The sequence below is a fragment of the Macrobrachium nipponense genome, chromosome 36 (genome assembly GCF_015104395.2).
Source record: "Macrobrachium nipponense isolate FS-2020 chromosome 36, ASM1510439v2, whole genome shotgun sequence".
Lineage (NCBI taxonomy): Eukaryota > Metazoa > Arthropoda > Malacostraca > Decapoda > Palaemonidae > Macrobrachium > Macrobrachium nipponense.
Window position 1 is genome coordinate 65,086,094 of NC_087220.1, and position 8,863 is coordinate 65,094,956.

The 8,863-nt window shown below is 41.3% G+C and overlaps 1 long non-coding RNA gene across 1 annotated transcript in view; it reads left to right on the top strand.

Annotated features, from left to right (window-relative positions):
* LOC135203794 (uncharacterized) overlaps positions 1 to 1,901 on the top strand; it is a 47,220-nt gene extending 45,319 nt beyond the window's left edge. The window contains exon 3 of the long non-coding RNA XR_010312025.1: positions 790 to 1,901. This is a non-coding gene — a long non-coding RNA (uncharacterized LOC135203794). The remainder of the gene's footprint in view (positions 1 to 789) is intronic.
* Positions 1,902 to 8,863: the final 6,962 nt, after the last annotated feature.

Below are 8,863 nucleotides of genomic sequence, written 5' to 3' on the forward strand. Positions count from 1 at the left end.
TGATCTACATTTAAGTAGTGTTAGACTTTAATTTTTCTCTCTAGTAAGGTGTTATCCATATTCGTTGAGAATGGGCCACAGTTAAGGCCTGAAAGTACTCAAGTTTAAGTAAAATACTATATTAACACTACAAGTAAACATTTATACTCAGTATCTTGTGGGTTTCTTTTTCAATGTAAGGCAATGTTACGAGAATGAAAAAATTTGACAAAAAAAGGACATATAACTTCAATCAATGTGTATCGCTTGAGTCCTATAACAAAGGCTAGTACATGGCTGTATAGATCAGTGGTTCCAAACTGGGGGAAATTCCCCCGGGGGGGGGGGGTGATTTGAAGCTACCAGGGGGGAAATAATTACACTACCTACTAACTAAAAAAATCCCATTTCTCACTAATTTAATTCTAAAGTAGAAGCGGAAACAAAAGTCCTTTTATTTGTTACAAACCGCTCTTTATGGCTATGCGGTTAGTTATTACCAACCGCTCTCTATCCACTTTACTCTGTAACTATTTGTTTATCGGTACATTTATACATTTGAAAAATAAATTAGTAAATAGTCACAGTGTGTTTTAACTACATTTTCCCTCATACACATGAAGGGGGAAATCTGGTTAGTTGAACGGGGTGCAGGGGGAAATGACAGAAAAGAAGCTTGGGAACCACTGCTATAGATTAACCTTTTCTTTATGACATTAAATTCAGATATCTTCCAGTAGAACATGCACGCAGAATATAGAAATTGGACAGATGGATTCTACATTCTTCTTCTCTCTTTTTTCACCACAGGAAGTGTGGCAGGATCTCGCATCAAACGTCAGTCTGGAAATCCTCCTCCGCTGCAGCCGGCAGCCAACTACGATCAGAGGAATCACGGATGCAATGACGACTGTCTCGTGAGAGATGATGATTCAGGCTCTTGCGTGGCAAATGTCGATTGTTGCAAAAAGGATTTTAGCGGCCATGACTTCGATTGTTGCGAAGGGGGCTGGAAAGCCAAAGGCTGTCGTTAACCATAAAAGCAATTTACCTGCTTTTGTTTGTTACCGGCTCCGTTCGAGAGATGCTCTTACAATAGCATAGTCTCATGATCAGAGAGTTCAGCCGGTAGTGTTCATTCTTATTCATTCAGTAACTATTGCTTTTCATTGGGGGGAGGGGGGGGGCGAGAAAAGTCGTTATGACCAACTGCCACTTGCACCAGACTACTAAGTTGTGTTGTCCTTCTGTTAAATTCGTTTTTAAGAGATGATGGGGAAACTAACGTCACTTTTGAATTGTCATTTTCATCCAGTATTAGTTGAGTGTATAGTCGACATACGCAGGGCAAAATCCTAAAATGTCCCTAAAAAAATTCTAAACCAAGTTTAATACAGTGATGGAAAAGGAAAACACGATTTCAAATATAGGGTTATAATAACTGACAATACATCATAATTCTACGTTTCTCGGGATATCTGAAAGACTCACTGGTAAAATTCTCCTTGTGAAATGGATTTTTTCAAACTATGATTTTTTTTTTTTGGCCAGTGAAATCTAGCTTTAGGATAATACGAAACTTCCTACAAAATCGGTGTTAAAACTGGAAGTATTAATACTTATCTTTTAACTAATGGTTTAGTCATATGACAGAAAATGTCATAATCTTTGTTTATCCTTCACAAACCATTTTAAACTAGTTTCTTGAGAGACAAAGGCGATTTTCGGCTGTAGTATGTTCACCAGTGTACCATTGTGGTATGGCTTATAGTCTCATTAAGCGTGACCTTATAACAATGCATTAAACGTTTATCTCAAATGTGGGATTTGTGTATCACTTAATGTTCTGTTTATTTGTAACATTGTTTCCTTCATAAATTGTAATCAGTCTGATTTTGAAAGCAATAAAATGAAGTATGTGTTGTAACCTTTTCTTTGAACCATTCTCTTCTTTACGAAAGTGATGTAGTTTTTAAAATTCCACATTTGATAATTTTAAGACATTGCAAAAAAAAGCAAAAAAACAAAGCTTCGAAAATAGAAGCAAAATAGGGCTAAAACTAAGTAAACGAAAGTTCTAAATTGCCACCAATGTCACTGCAATGTTGCAGTGTTCGCCGTTCTCTCGTGCATTAGCTAAAACCCAAAAGAATTTTATTGTTTGAATTTCAGTTTTTCCCTGCACACATGCAAGGGTGTCCAGATATATATATATATATATACATATATATATATGTGTATATATATATATATATATATATATATATATATATATATTGAAAATTTAATGAAGAAACGTTATTTTACAAAGGTAAACTGAAGATAAAATAACCATTATAAAAACATTAATAGGAACAAAACATTATAAGCACGGAAGTTTATCTCTAGTTTTTTAACACACACAGGTGCATACATATATTGTGTGTGTGTTTACTTACGCGTGCATGTCTGCGACTTCTTGTGTGCAAATACTGGAGATAAACCCCTGTGCTAAAAGTAGCCATGATCTACCAGGGACAGAATGTAAAAAATACGACATCAATGAGGGAAGTTGCATTCTATTTGCGACCAACCTGCGTGCGACCAGAAGCTATGAATTTAATCAAGGCTACAAAGATGGTAACGTAACATTCAGGAGTTGTGTTTGGAACAAGCAAGTACACTGACACGCCATTTCAGTCAAGGCTACCACATGAGGGACCGGTTTGAGGATATACTATGCATTTATAATAACAGCAGGTTCTCCTTTGATGCGAAAAGTAAGGGAGAGATCGAAACCTGGGTGATTGCTAGTATATATTTGGGACAATAAAAGGCTTCATTCAGCTGAAACGGCGACTCCGAATAGGAATAAAGCTGGGAAGAAGAAGAAGAAGAAGAAGAAGAAAGAAGATTCAGCTCAAACACAAGTTGGCCTTCAGTAAACAGAACCTTGTATCGCTATAGAAAAGTACTAAAACTTTTGACCAGTCTCTAGATAAAATGCAGGACACTGCAGCTTGTAAGTATACCGTGTATTCATATACATAGCTACACTTCAAATGTACAACCTAATACATACCAAAATAGAAGGGAGGAATCTTAAACAAGAGCTGGAAAACTTGTCAACAAACATTGAATATGAAACCAAGCCAAGACAAAAGTTCAAACGTATGAAAAGTATACATATAATCTAACAAAAGATGAAAGTCTAGTCTTGTGAAGAGTCGAGTTGAGTCGAGTTTAAGTTTTGCACGACTGGATTCCACTGCGTTGATTCCCGCCATGCAAAGGTAGGTTTATACCTATGCACTTTTGTGTTACGGGCTGTTACGGTGTGCGACCACAAGAAACTGCATGAAAACGCACCAAATGCACACCAAAAGCGCACCAAAAGCGCGCCACCTCGCTGGCGGTGGCTGATGCGGACCGTTAAAGCCACACGGGGCCACCCGGATTTTAAATCATTTAAAATTCTGCGCGATGTCTGGTGTGATGTGGTGCAGTGTCGTACCACCCATGTGGGAGTGTTACGGCGTGATGTTATGGCACCGTGCGGTGCCCTTACAGTGCTGTCATACACGATTAATACATGGTGGTCACATGTTGCGGGGCGTGCAGTGTGTGTGCGGCGTGTTACGGCATCTCTCTAGGTCGATTGGATGGAAGGTTGCCGCGCATTCTGGGGAGGATAAAAGGGGCCTGACTGACCACGGGGGCATCATTCATGCTCTGACAGCCTGTCGACACAGATACCCAGCCATTCTGTGACCCAGCCACGCTCACCCAGCCACGTGACACGATGCCTCTTCGGAAGACCATCCCCAGGCCTACCCAGCAGTCCTAGGACAACCAGGACACCCAGGACACCCAGGACATCCAGCCTTCACAACAGGAGGAGACGTCTGACCACGACCACGAGGAAGAGCTGACCGTTTAGCTGACCCTATCGCTTGTGGAAACTCAAGACATCGCAGGCCCGAGTGGTATCGTAGTGCAGCCGAAGAAACGATACCGCCCCAGCAAAAAAGACATACAAGACTACTCATTCACGCCAGAGGACAAGGATATCATCATTGAATTCATCAATTCACACCCTACCTTGTATGACAAACGGGACGGTCAATGGGCGAATCCAAGGAGGAAGGAGGAACTCTGGCGTGAACTGGCAGCGAACTTCACGAATTGCACCTTCCAGCAAGTTCAGAAGTACTTCGAGGCTCACCGTACCGACTTCGGGAAGATCGAGAAGAGGGAGTACAAGAGCGGGTCGGCTGCATGCAACACGTGGGCATTCCTGGTAGGTCACATCGCCCAAGAACCCACAGTAGCAAGCGATCGGTTCTCACCTGTATTGTCACACAGAACCGATGCAGAGGATTCCTCCAGTGCTGACATGTCAGGCGTGTCAGCAGCTTCGATCCAGTGGAGGAGGCGGCTGAAGCAGAAGAGGCCGACCAACTTGCCAGAGGACTGACGGCTATCCGCCGACACAGTTGATTCTACAGAAGGACTGCAGACTCAACTGACCCAGATTATGACAAGCATCAACACACTGATGCCACAAGCACAGGACAATATGCATCGCGACATCACCGTATTCGTCCAGTACTTGACTCAATGCTTGGAGTATGTGCCTCGACGATACCAGAAGCCGTTCTTTGAGCAAGTCATCTGGCTTTGTCACAGTTTGGAGGGACCCGAGGAAGAGGATGCCACGACGAAAGAGGCCATGGCTCGTGGGGGTTGTTCCCACTGGACGCCCCCACGAGTTGATAAAGAATCGCAGACCAAACCAGGAATTCGACAGCTTCTTCACTGCAACCCATTCGGGGATCATCACACCAGTGATTTACGTCTCAACCCCAACCTGCGTTCTTCTATGATCCCCTCCCTCAACAGCAGCCTCAGCAGCAGCAGTTATCTCATCAGCAGGTGTACTCGACACAGGTAGCGATGCTGTCATTCTTCCCCAGTGGACGGTCGACACCACTGAACTTCTTTCCTCGACCTTCCACTTCTTCGCTGTCGCCGCTAGTCAACAGTCTCTTGGCAGACTTGCGGACCCCTACCCCTGGCGCCAGTATTTCGACACCAAAACCTTCTGCCGCAGAGGATTCCCCCACCTACGACTTGACTATGTCCCCAGGTGAAAAGGAGAACATTGACCCTGAATCAGTGGAGTGATATTGTAAACTATGTAAATAAATATAATGTTATTTTTTTTATAATAATTGATTTTTTAGTTATTTTCGTAATAGTAAATGATTTTGTAAATTTTATAACATTCATAATGTTTCTTTTTGTAATAAATATGTTGAAATACTGACTTGCATTTACATTTTCCTTATTGATGCTTAATTTATATGTCATGACAATATATATGATGATATGATTGGGTGAAATGAAATTGAATAATGAAACAGCATGGCCATAAAGAATAATAACATGAAGAAATATAACAGGAAATCTAGCCTGAAATATAATATATGAAATATGAAATAAATAGAACTCGGAAAATAACTTGAACTATGAAATGAAATGTAACATGAAATAAATATGGCCATCAAATGATATAATAACATACAAGGTAAAGAACAATAATATAACATTTAGAACATGATCAAATGAACATGAACACATACAAATATGATAATGGAACAATAATTAACATTGACTGGACATAGTTATTAACAGGAAAGCAATGAAAAATCAGTAACAGACTAAAGACATATTAACCTCAGTTGATAATATATGATATTTGCAGTTGAAAATGTTATGGTATAAACCAAGTCCCAATTTCATTTTCTTACATTCCATGCTTTTCATGTTCATTTTCTTACATTCTATGCTTTTCATATTAATTTTCTTACTTTCTATGCTTTTCATGTTCATTTTTTTACATTCTATGCTTTTCATGTTCATTTTGTTACTTTCTATGCTTTTCATGTTCATTTTCTTATATTCTATGCTTTTCATGTTCATTTTGTTACTTTCTATGTTTTTCATGTTCATTTCTTACATTCTATGCTTTTCATGTTCATTGTCTTACATTCTATGCTTTTCATGTTCATTTTCTTACTTTTTATGCATTTCATGTTCATTTTTTTACATTCTATGCTTTTCATGTTCATTTTTTTACTTTCTATGCTTTTCATGTTCATTTTCTTATATTCTATGCTTTTCTGTTCATTACTTTCATGCTCATGTTCATTTTCTTATATTCTATGCTTTTCATGTTCATTTTCTTACTTTCTATGCTTTTCATGTTCATTTTCTTATATTCTATGCTTTTCATGTTCATTTTGTTACTTTCTATGCTTTTCATGTTCATTTTCTTACTTTTTATGCTTTACATGTTTGTTTAGTATAAGTATTTTTGTTATGTCCATCATTTGCTTCTCATTTGTGTCATTATTATGAATTATGTTATTATTACTTTCAGTAATTATTTTCCAACATCATTTTTATATGTACCCATCATCATTCCAATATTCTTTATTATATTAATATTGATTGTTATTAGTTCTTAGGACAACACAAAAGTATGGGAGTATAAATCAATGAGAAATGCATCATCATCTTTATTTACAATTATGTACATTGGTTTGGTTATGTTTTATTACAGAGTTCTTTGGGTCCTCTACTCATTAGTAGCTGGTCGTCCTCGAGGAAACACCATTCGCTCTTGCCATTCCACTGCGCCTGCATCTGATGAGTAGTACTGGTTCAGGTAATCTCTGATGGCCTTCGCTCAACGTGTGTAGTTTGGTCCATTTCTTGCCATGAGTCGTTCTATGAGGTTCAGCGACTCCTGCATCCAAGTACCTGGTACGACGTTATGGTGTTTGTCCTCATGGTCGACGGTGGTGCCAGCACATGGGTAGCATTGCAGTGCCAGGTTGTGCATGACATACGCACACAAAGTTGTCTTCTTGCACACCTCTACATCCTGTTGCATCGTCGTCCCGAAGACTCGCCATCTCATCTGCAGCAGGCCGAATGCGTTTTCCACCACACAACGAGCGCGAGATAATCTGTAGCTGTATAGTCGTTCAGTGGGAACTTGTGATTGGTGGGAGTAGGGCTTCATCAACCACGGATTGAGAGCGAAGGCATCGTCAGCGACTATGTGGAAGGGGATGGGTTCGTCGTTGTTGGGCAAATTTCTGTCTTGTGGGAGTCCTGATCGGTTGTTTGTGATGGCCCTGGCCAGGTTGCACTTCTGCCAGGTTCCTCCATCCCCAGCACCTCCTTCTGCACCGACTTCGACGAACAGGAACTGTAATTTGCATCGGAGAGGACCATGAGGACAATGCTGTGGAACTTCTTGTAATTGAAATACAGTGATCCTCCACCTTTGGGTTTCTTGATCACAACGTGCTTCCCATCCAGGGCTCCCTCACAATTGAAGTAGTTCTACTTTGAGGCGAATCATTTTGCTACATCATTCCATTCTTCTGGTGTCTTGGGGCACTTCATCACTTCTGGTTTGTATGTGTCGATAATGGCTTGGCAGACTAATGGGATAAACTGGCATATGGAACTCTTGGAGACTCTGAAGCTGTATTGGTGGCTTCTATAGTCGTTCCCACTTGCCAGGTGGCAGAGAGTGACCGCCAACTTGAGTCCCACCTCTTGTGCAAGCCGCATTATCGTGTCCTTCTTCTTCAAAATGGGCGTCAGCCTTTTGACCATCTCCTCGAACAATTCAGGGTAGATGCGTAGAAAGTTCTTGTGTCGTTTGCGGTCCTCCTGGTTCAGTTCTTGTAGGTGCTGGTCATAGTCAGCCACTCCCGATCCAAATCCACCCTGCCCTGCCATCCTTTCGTGCAGGTGGCTGTGGCACTGTAGTACATCTTCTTCTCAACCCGCCAATGACCTGGACTGCACAGAGACACAGGACAGCTACCAAAAATTTCTGGGTCTCCTGGGGTGAGAGGCTGTTGAGGTCCATAATGCATGCTGGGTGGGTGTGGAATGAAGGATGTGCTTGGCAGGCCTCTATATATACCCAAAGTTCATATCCGGCATGGTGCAAGTGCAAGTGCAACAATCATGCACTGTTCCACATTGTGTCTCGTGTAGATGTGCACGCACTCTGCAACAACACCGCAAGCCACTCACAACACACTGCTACAAGGAGTAACAAAGCCGCAAGAGCGTGTGTCCTGGCATAGCAACAACCACCATAAAACCACACCAATGCCGTAACACTCCACTAGACAGTGTAGCGTCATCGCAACAACACGCCGTAACATGCCCGTACCACACCGCACGGGTCCGTGCCACGCTGCCCAATAACGGTACTTTTTTCTCCCCACCGCGTCATTTTTCGTGCGGTTTCTTGCGGTCCCCACGCTGTAACAGCCTGCAACACAAAAGTGCGTGGGTGTAAACCTACCTTAAGTTCTCGAACAACTGGCTGGCAGCATATGAGCATGGATGGTTCCTTGTGTATGCGAATGTGACTATTTCTTTTTAAAAGCTGTATCCGTGTAGAGATTCACCCTTGTATAGTTTTAGATTGTGATTTGTGTTAGCAATGTATACTGTAGGGGCCAGGGTATGACTCTAGAGGAATGATAAAAGCCGAACTGGCCGTGCAGATCCTGCCAATATGCGGGAAAAAGGGTACTCCAACCACAGACCCTTTCGAGGCAGCAGCAGCAACAGTGTTGCCAACTGTAGGGTAATTGCCCTACACGTAGGGTAATCTGGGCAAAATCTTAGACAGCAGGGCAATATTTCAAGTGTAGGGTAATTGTAACAAGGTTGGTTTAGATCAATATGCTTATTAGTATTCATGATATTGCATATAAACATAATCTAAAGATTTATGTATTAGCATAGCCGTAGAATTGTTGGGTCATTTCTGTTACAATTTTCTTCATTCCCTTTTATT